At 39.0% G+C, this 8,874-nt stretch overlaps 1 pseudogene; it reads left to right on the forward strand.

Moving 5' to 3' along the window:
- Window positions 1-6,757: 6,757 nt before the first annotated feature.
- LOC118547509 (large ribosomal subunit protein eL43 pseudogene) lies at window positions 6,758-7,101 on the forward strand (annotated as a pseudogene).
- The last annotated feature ends 1,773 nt before the right edge of the window (window positions 7,102-8,874 follow it).

Consider the following 8,874-nt stretch of genomic DNA (forward strand, 5'->3'; position numbering starts at 1 on the left):
TGGCTCTTGGTGCTATGGGAAATGAATAAGATAGAGAATGTGAAAATTCATAATAAATTGGAAAGTGCTATGTAAATGCAAAGAACTACTAACAGTTCTGGCTAAGGTCACACTTTTTCTGTTGCATTTTCCTAGTCACCCTGCATGGAGCCATGCTATCAGCCACTCTCTGCTTGAAATGCCCTTCATGCAGCTTTCGTGAAACTATTCAGCCTAGATATACTTACATGGCAGCAACCATTACCATTCTGATTCTTTTAAAACTCTATGTCCTTTACCTTTAATTCTCTTTTTAGACATTTTCCCCTTCAAAAATGATGGTACTTCAACTGAACCACCAAAGTGAGAATTGCCAAAGTGTATCAGGCTCTGAGTCCTCTCCCCAAGTAGAATCCTAAGCTGTCCATTGTAAATCCTGACATATCTACTTGGATATTTACAATTAATATGTAAACCATATTTGGACACCAGTCCAAAATCAGGTGTCATCCAGGACACCCTCCCTCAGAAGGTTCTAAAGGAGAATGTGTTCTATTCCTTTCTCTTAGTTTATGGTGTTGTCAGCAATCCTTGGCATCCTTTGGCTTCTAGATTCATTGTTGTTCCAATCTTTCCTTCACTTGGAATTCTCCCTGTATCTGTGTCTGGGTCTCTGTTTTCCATTCTTATAAGGACACTGGCCATTCTGGATTAAAGCACACCTTCATCATGAATAACTCCATCTTCATTATATTACATCTTCAAAGACTCTTTTTTCAAATAAAGTCACATTCATATGCATAAGGTATTAGAATATGAACACAGCTTCGGTGGGGGGGGGGGGGGACAAAATTCACCTAAAACAGAACCTTTTCCTCTTGCCTTCTCTCTTCTAACAAAGGGATCAGCTGACCTCTCAGTCGCCAAGACTGGTATCCTTAATGATACTGTGGAGACCTTGATATATCACCTATAGTCATTCATCATATGCTACCCTGTCTCAGGCTGTCCTCAAGCTCCATAAGCTGATCCAGATTTAATTGGCAGAATTCATGAGGTATCATATCATGTAATTGAAAATTGCTAAAATAATAGATCTTAAAAGTTCTCCTGAAAAGAAAATAAAGGGAACTCTGTGCAGCAATAGATGTTAACCAGACTTACTGTGGTGATGATTCCACAGTATATACGAGTATCAAATCATTATGTTATATGCCTAAAACTAACACAATGCTATGTGAATATTGTAACTCAATTTAAAAAAGGAATTTAAACACTAGCAAAAAATATTGTAGCTAATACTATTAAATAGTATTGGTAAATGGTAGTTAAATAGAGACAGTTTCACTCCCAATCCATGTGGCAGGAAGAGATTGACTACCTGTTGATGTCACCTCTCCAGAGGCTTCCCCTTTGGCTGTCTCTGGAGAGCCAAACTCTGAATACTTCAACTGAGGTTAATGAGTTACATGGGGCAGGACACTCCTGGGGCCCCTAAAAATAAACATATCCTCAGTCCCTAAAGCATGTACTCTGACTTTGCTGACTTATAAATTATCCCTCAGATATAAGAGTAGTCCTTTTATTCATGGGCAGATTCCATAGAATTCACAGCTTCTAATGTGTTTAGCTGCAGACTACACTGTCCACTCTAATTTATCCTTCCTTTTATGTCTCCAAACACTGAAATGAGTGGACAATCTTTGTGGGTAAACCCTGGGGTTGAGACAACTTATTCTAACATTAGTTGTAAAGAGAATTGGTACTACCTTTAACAGAGAATGAGTGAGGAGCACTTTTGACTTCCCTTGCCTTTGAGAGTCACCATTTTCAAGGATTATCCTCTCCAAATTAGCATATTTTAAATACATGAATCTGCCTTTATTCTAAGGATTCTGTTCTATTTCATCCCCTAACACTTGTCTACAATTTCATAACCACACACCACTTGGCAATCACTGAGTATATTAGCATTCATGGGGACCAGCAGTCAGGAGCTTTCATCTGCAGACATTCACTTTGCCATCAATATGCCAATCTCTTAGTTTCATATAACTGTAGTTCCTTCAAAGACCATCTTGCTTCTTCCAAGAGGTAGCCAGACAGGCAAGGGGGAACACCATGTGCCCACGGAGGCAGTAGATGACCTACTGCAGCTGCAAGTGAAGGAACCCCAAAGTGCCAGCAAACAAACCTCCAGAAGCTACAAAGGTCCAAGGATGTATTGTCCCTACAACCTTCACAGGCTCTGCCAGGATCTTCATTTTGGACTTCTATCCTCCTGAGCTACAAGACAGTAAGTCTGGTTCTCTTAAGCTACCTAGTTTGTGGCACTCTGTTATGGAAGACTAGGAAAATAATGCCACGTATTGAAATTTATACTAAAATGACCATATCCATTTAATTCTCCTTTTCTAGTTACAATGAATTTTACATATGTCTTATCAGAATATATGCTTTCTTGGTTCAGATCACTTGCTGTGCATCATTGAGAAGAACAAAGTCATTGAAAATCGTGTTCTCGGCTAAGTTATGAGATATGTTGGTGATCTCTGAGAAATAACAGCCTATTTGAAAACCTTCTAAGAGACTTCGGATGGACACCATGATAGACTGGAGAAGCCCTTCTCTACCCTTAAAACACAAGGAGAGAGGGAATCACCAAAAGCTAAACCCCAAGAACATATGACAAAACAAATTCTGACTAATGCCCATTGTCTGATTCTGGATATTTTGGATCAGGGCCTGATAATGTGGAAGATACAGAAACTAAGAACCATGCTGTCACTAAAGAACATGCAAGGACTGATGGGTGCTTCTTTGAAACTGGACAACGGATCTATTGAAACGCAAACCTACCAGGTTTCAGTAAAGAGCTAAATACATTATGTCTTTTATTTCTTCTTAAAAGCTAGTAACATCATCTCCTTTATTTGGAAGGAGAGAAGGCCAGGCAGGAGTGGGGGCAGGGGGGGAGCAGCCTTTAGAATCTCAAAGCTTATTAGCAGTAGATTTGTACTTACAATCCAAGTATTCTGATTCCCACTTTATTGCATTTTGAAACCTATTATCCCATGTTAATCTTACCCTTTGGTAACACAGTAACAACAGCCACCAAAACCATCACTGAAAGGATTTAGAAATAAAAGCAGAAGGGGATCGAGAATCCAACAGCAAAGGCATAAGAGAGGTGGCCAAATATCCTCTTGCCTGGTCATGGATTTTGCTAATAGAAAAGTGACATTTACAAAAGAGACAAAATCCAGCAAAGTTCCAGACAATACAGCTTTCTTTTAAAAACCTAAAGTTTGTGTGGCACCTAGGTGGCTCAGTCAGTTAAGTGTCTGACTGTGGATTTTGGCTCAGGTCATGATCTCAGGGTCGTGAGATTGACCCCCACCTGGAGCTCTGCGCTGGATGTGGAGTCTGCTTAAGATTCTCTCTCCCTCTCTCTCTGCCCCTCCCCACCCACCCACCACCATGCTCATTGGCACCCATTCTCTCTCTAAAAAATTTAAAAATAAAATAAATAAAAAATAAAAACCTAGAGTTTGAATAGTCAAGACTATTAATTACCTACTTTCAAGACATTTTTTGCTTTACTATTCTCTATAAATTTCTATAACCCCTAGATTCACTTTCAATAGCCTGTTACAATTTTCTTTTGTTTGTTTTTTTGCAAGAGAGAAAGCGGGGTGGGGGGGGCAGAGGTAGAGAAAGAATCTTAGGAAGACTCCACAATGAGTGTGGAGCTGGAAAGGGGGCTCAATCCCAGGACCCTGAGATCGCAAACCTGAGCCAAAATCAAGAGTCAGACACTTAACCAACTGAGCCACCCAGGTGCCCCTAGCCTGTATTACAGTTTTTAAACTTCTTCCCTATTTGTATTTATTCAACAAAGACTTTCTTTTGACTCTACTACATTCCAGACTCTTTTCCAAGTTTATGGTGATATTATGAGATGTTACTCTTGGTTTGGTTGTATTTACTCTTAAATGTGTATCACAGAGTGTATGGGGGTAGGGAGGTCATTCGAAAAAAACCAGTAATTTTAATACAAAACAGAATGAATTCTGCAAGATTGTATTTGTAAGAAGTACTGATAAGATGTTGAATAAATATTTTTTCCATTACATTAAAAATTTTAAAAGACAGTTGTAAAGTTATAAAAAAGACTATGGGTGCCTGGGTGGCTCAGACAGTTAAGCATCAGACTCTTGGTTTGGGCTCAGGTCATGATCTCATGCTTGGTGGGACTCAGCCCACATTGGGCTCCCCACTCAGTGCGGAGTCCCCTTGAGGAACCTCTCCCTCTGCCCTTGCCCCCATGCTCTGTCTCTCTCTCTCTCAAATAAATAAATAAATATTAAAAATAAAAAGACTAAACTTTGGATTGGTGATTTCCTGACATTTGGCTGAAAATGGTGTCACTAACGATTACCACAACCTCTTTATCCATTCATCAGTCGATGGATATTTGGGCTCTTTCTATAATTTGGCTATTGTTGATAATGCTGCTATAAACATCAGGGTGCCTGTAACCCTTCTGATCTGTAACTTTGCATCCTTTGGGTAAATACCCTGTAGTGCAATTGCTGGATCCTAGGGTAGCTCTATTTTTAACTTTTTAGGGAACCTCCAACTAGTTTTCCAGAGGGACAGCACCAGTTTGCATTCCCACCAACAGTGTAAGAGGTTTCCCCTTTCTCTGCATCATTGAAAACACCTTTAGTTTCCCGAGTTGTAAATTTTAGCCATCGTGATTGGTATGACGTGGTGTCTCATTGTGGTTTTGATTTCTATTTCCCTGATGCTGAGTGATGTTGAGCATCTTTTCATGTGTCTATTAGCCATCTGGATGTTTTCTTTGGAAAAATATCTATCCATGCCTTCTGCCCATTTTTTGACTGGATTATTTGTTTTTTGGGTGTTGAGTTTGAGAAGCTCTTTATAAATTTTGTATACTAACCCTTTATCTGATATGTCATTTGCAAGTATCCTCTCCCATTCCATATGCTGCCTTTTAATTTTGTTGATTCTTTCCTTCCCTGTGCAGAAGCTTTTTATCTTGAAGAAGTCCCAATACTTCATTTTTGCTTTTGTTTCCCTTGCTTCCAGAGATGTGTCTAGTAAGTGGATGACGTCAAAGAGGTTTCTGCCTGTGTTGTCCTCAAGGATTTTGATAGGTTCCTGTCTCATATGAAGGCCTTTCATCCATTTTGAATCTATTTTTGTGTATGGTGTAAAAAAGTAGTCCAGTTTCATCTTTACATGTGGCTGTCCAGGTTTCCCAACACCATTTGTTGAAGACACTGTCTTTTTTACCATTGGATATTATTTCCTGCTTTATCAAAAATTAGTTGACCATATAGCTGTGGGTTAATTTCTGGGTTCTCAATTCTGTTCCATTGATCTCTCTATTTTTGTGCCAGTACCATTATTTCTTGATCACTACAACTTTGCAGTATAAATTGAAGTCCGGGTTTCTGATGCCTCCAGCTTTGCTTTTCTTTTTCAAGATTGCTTTGAGTATTCAGGGTGTTCTGTGGTCCCATACAAATTTTAGAATTGATTGTCCTAGCTTGGTGAAAATGTTGGTGGTAATTTGATAGGGATTGCATCAAATGTATAGATTGCTTTTGGTAATATAGACATTTCAACAATATTTATTCTTTCAATCCATGAGAATAGAATGTTTTTCCATTTCCTTATGTCATCTTCAATTTCTTTCAACAGCGTTGTATAGTTTTCAGAACACAGATCATTTACCTTCTTGGTTAGGTTCATTCCTAGGTACCTTATTATGTTTGATGTAGTTGTAAATGGGATTGATTTGTTCATTTCTCTTTCTGCTGCTTCATTATTGGTGTATAGAAATGCAACAAATTTCTGTACATTGGTTTATATCCTGTGATTTAACTGAATTTGTGTATCACTTTCCACTTTCAGGTGGAATCTTTTAGGTTTTCAATATAGAGTATCATGTCTTCTGCAAATGCTAAAAGTTTCACTTATCCCTTGCCCGTTTGGATGCCTTTCGTGTCTTTTTTGTTTTCTTTTTTTTTTTTTAAGATTTTATTTATTTATTTGGCAGAGAGAGACACAGCGAGAGAGGGAACACAAGCACCAGGAGTGGGACAGGGAGAAGCAGGCTTCCCACAGAGCAGGGAGCCTGATGCAGGGCTCGATCCCAGCCGCTTAACGACTGAGCCTCTCAGGCGCCCCCCTTTTTTGTTTTCTGATTGCTATGGCTAGGACATCCAGTACTATGTTAAATAGTAATAGTGAAAATGGACATCCCTGTCTTGTTTCTAACTCTAGAGGAAAAGCTCTCATTTTCCCCATTGAAGATGATATTAGCTGTGTGTTTTTCATATATAGCCTTTATAATGTTGAGGTATGTTCCCTCTACATCTACTTTTTGGAGGATTTTTATCATGAATGGATGCTCTAGTTTGTCAAATGCTTTTTCTGAATGTATTAATAGGATCATATGGTTCTTTGTCTTTCTTTTATTAATGTGATGTATGATGTTGATTGATTTTAGAATATCGAACAACTCAGGGTGCCATGGTGGCTCAGTCAGTTAAGCATCTGTCTTCAGCTCAGGTCATGATCTTGGGGTCCTGGGATTGAGCCCCGTGACGGGCTCTGTGTTCAGCAGGGAGTCTGCTTCTCCCTTTCCCTCTAAGCTTGCTCTCTCTCTCTCAAATAAATAAAATCTTTTTAAAAAAATAGAAAATTGAGCTCTCTGGGCTCAGACCTAGTTCACAGCGACATGGCTAAACACACCAAGAAGGTCGGAATCATCGGTAAATACAGGACCCATTATGGTGCCTCCCTAGGGAAAATGGTGAGGAAGATTGAAATAAGCCAGCACCCAAGTACACTTGCTCCTTCTGTGGCAAAACCAAGATGAAGAGACAAGCTGTGGGGATCTGGCATTGTGGTTCCTGCATGAAAACCGTCTCTGGTAGTGCCTGGACCTACAATACCACTTCTGCTGTCACAGTAAAGTCAGCCATCAGAAGACTGAAGGAGTTGAAAGACCAGTAGAAGCTCCACCACTTGAAACAATGCTAGCCTATAACAAATGGGTTAATTTATGTAACAAAAAAAAAAGGAATATTGAACAACTCTTGTGGCCCAGGAATAAATCCCACTGATCATGGTGAATGACTCTTTTAATGTACTGTCAGACTTGATTTGCTAGTATCTTGTTGAGAATTTTTGCATCCATGTTCATCCAGGATATTGGCCTGTACTTCTCTTTTTTAGTGGAGTCTGTATTTGGTTTTGGGATCAGAGTAATGCTGGCCTCATAGAATGAATTTCAAAGTTTTCCTTGCATTTCCATTTTTTGGAATAGTTGGAGAAGAATAGGTATTAACTCTTTAAATGTTTGGTAGAATTTACCTGTGAAACCATCTGGCCTTGGAGTTTTGTTTGTTAGGAGTGTTTTGATTACTGACTCAATTTCTTTTTGGTTATCGATCTGCTCAAGTTTTCTATTTCTTCCTGTTTCGGTTTTGGCAGTTCACATGTTTCTAGGAGTTTTTCCATTTCTTCCAGGTGATCTAATTTTTTGGCATATAGTTTCTCATAATATTTTCTTAGAATTGTTTGTATTTCTGTGGTGTTGGTTGTTATTTCTTCTCTCTCATTTCCGATTTTATTTATTTGGGTCCTTTCTCTTTTCTTTTTGATCAGTCTGACTAGGGGGTTATCAATTTTATTAATTTCTTCAGAGAACCACCTCCTGGGTTCATTGATTTGTTCTACTATCTTTTTAGTTTCTATATCATTTATTTCTGCTCTAATCTTTATTATTTTCCTCTAGTGGCTTTGTTGGTTGTTCTTTTTCTAGCTCCTTTAGGTGTAAGGTTGGGTTGTTTATTTGAGAATTTTCTTGCTTCTTGAGGTAGGCCTGTATTGCTATATGCTTCCCTTGTAGGGCTGCTTTGGGCTACATCCCTAAGATGCTTCGGGATGCTTAGGCTGCATCCCTAAGGTTTTGGACCGTCATATTTCATTTTCATTTGTTTCCATGTATTTTTTATTTCTTCTTTGTTTTCCTGGTTAGTAGCATGTTGTTTAACCCCCATGTATTTGTGGTCTTTCCACATTTTTTTCTCCTGGTTCACTTCAAATTTCAAAGCAATGTGGTCAGAAAATATGTATGGTATGACCTCAATCTCTTTGTACTTATTGAGGCCTGATTTGTGACCTAGTATGTGATCTATTCTGGAAAATGTCCCATGTGCACTTGAAAAGATTCTGTATTCTGCTGCTGTAGGATGGAATGTTCTGGATATATCTGTTAAGTCCATCTGGTCCAGTGTGTCATTGAAAGTCATTGTTTCCTTGTTAATGTTCTGCTTAGATGATTTGTCCATTCATGTAAGTGGGGTGTTAAAGTCCCCTACTATTATTGTATTACTATCCATGAGGCCCTTTATGTTTGTTGCTAATTGTTTTATATATTTGGGTGCTGCCATGTTGGGCACATAAATATTTACAATTGTAAGATCTTCTTGTTGAATTGTCCCCTTTATTATGATATAGTGCCCTTCTACATCTCTTGTTACAGTCTTTGATTTAAAATCTAATTTTTCCAATATAAGTATTGCTCCTCTGGCTTTCTTTTGACATCCATTTGCATGATAAATGTTTCTCCATCATCTCACTTTCTTTTCTTTTTTAAGATTTTATTTCTTTATTTGTTAGAGAGAGAGCTCACAAGCAGGGGTAGCAGCAGGGAGAAGAAGCCGCAGGCAGAGGGAGACACCGGCAGAGGGAGACGCAGGCTCCCCGCTGAGCAGGGAGCCCGATGCGGGGCTCCATCCCAGGACCCTGGGATCATGACCTGAACCGAAGGCAGATGCTTAACCGACT

Source organism: Halichoerus grypus, chromosome 9, assembly GCF_964656455.1.
Source record: "Halichoerus grypus chromosome 9, mHalGry1.hap1.1, whole genome shotgun sequence".
Lineage (NCBI taxonomy): Eukaryota > Metazoa > Chordata > Mammalia > Carnivora > Phocidae > Halichoerus > Halichoerus grypus.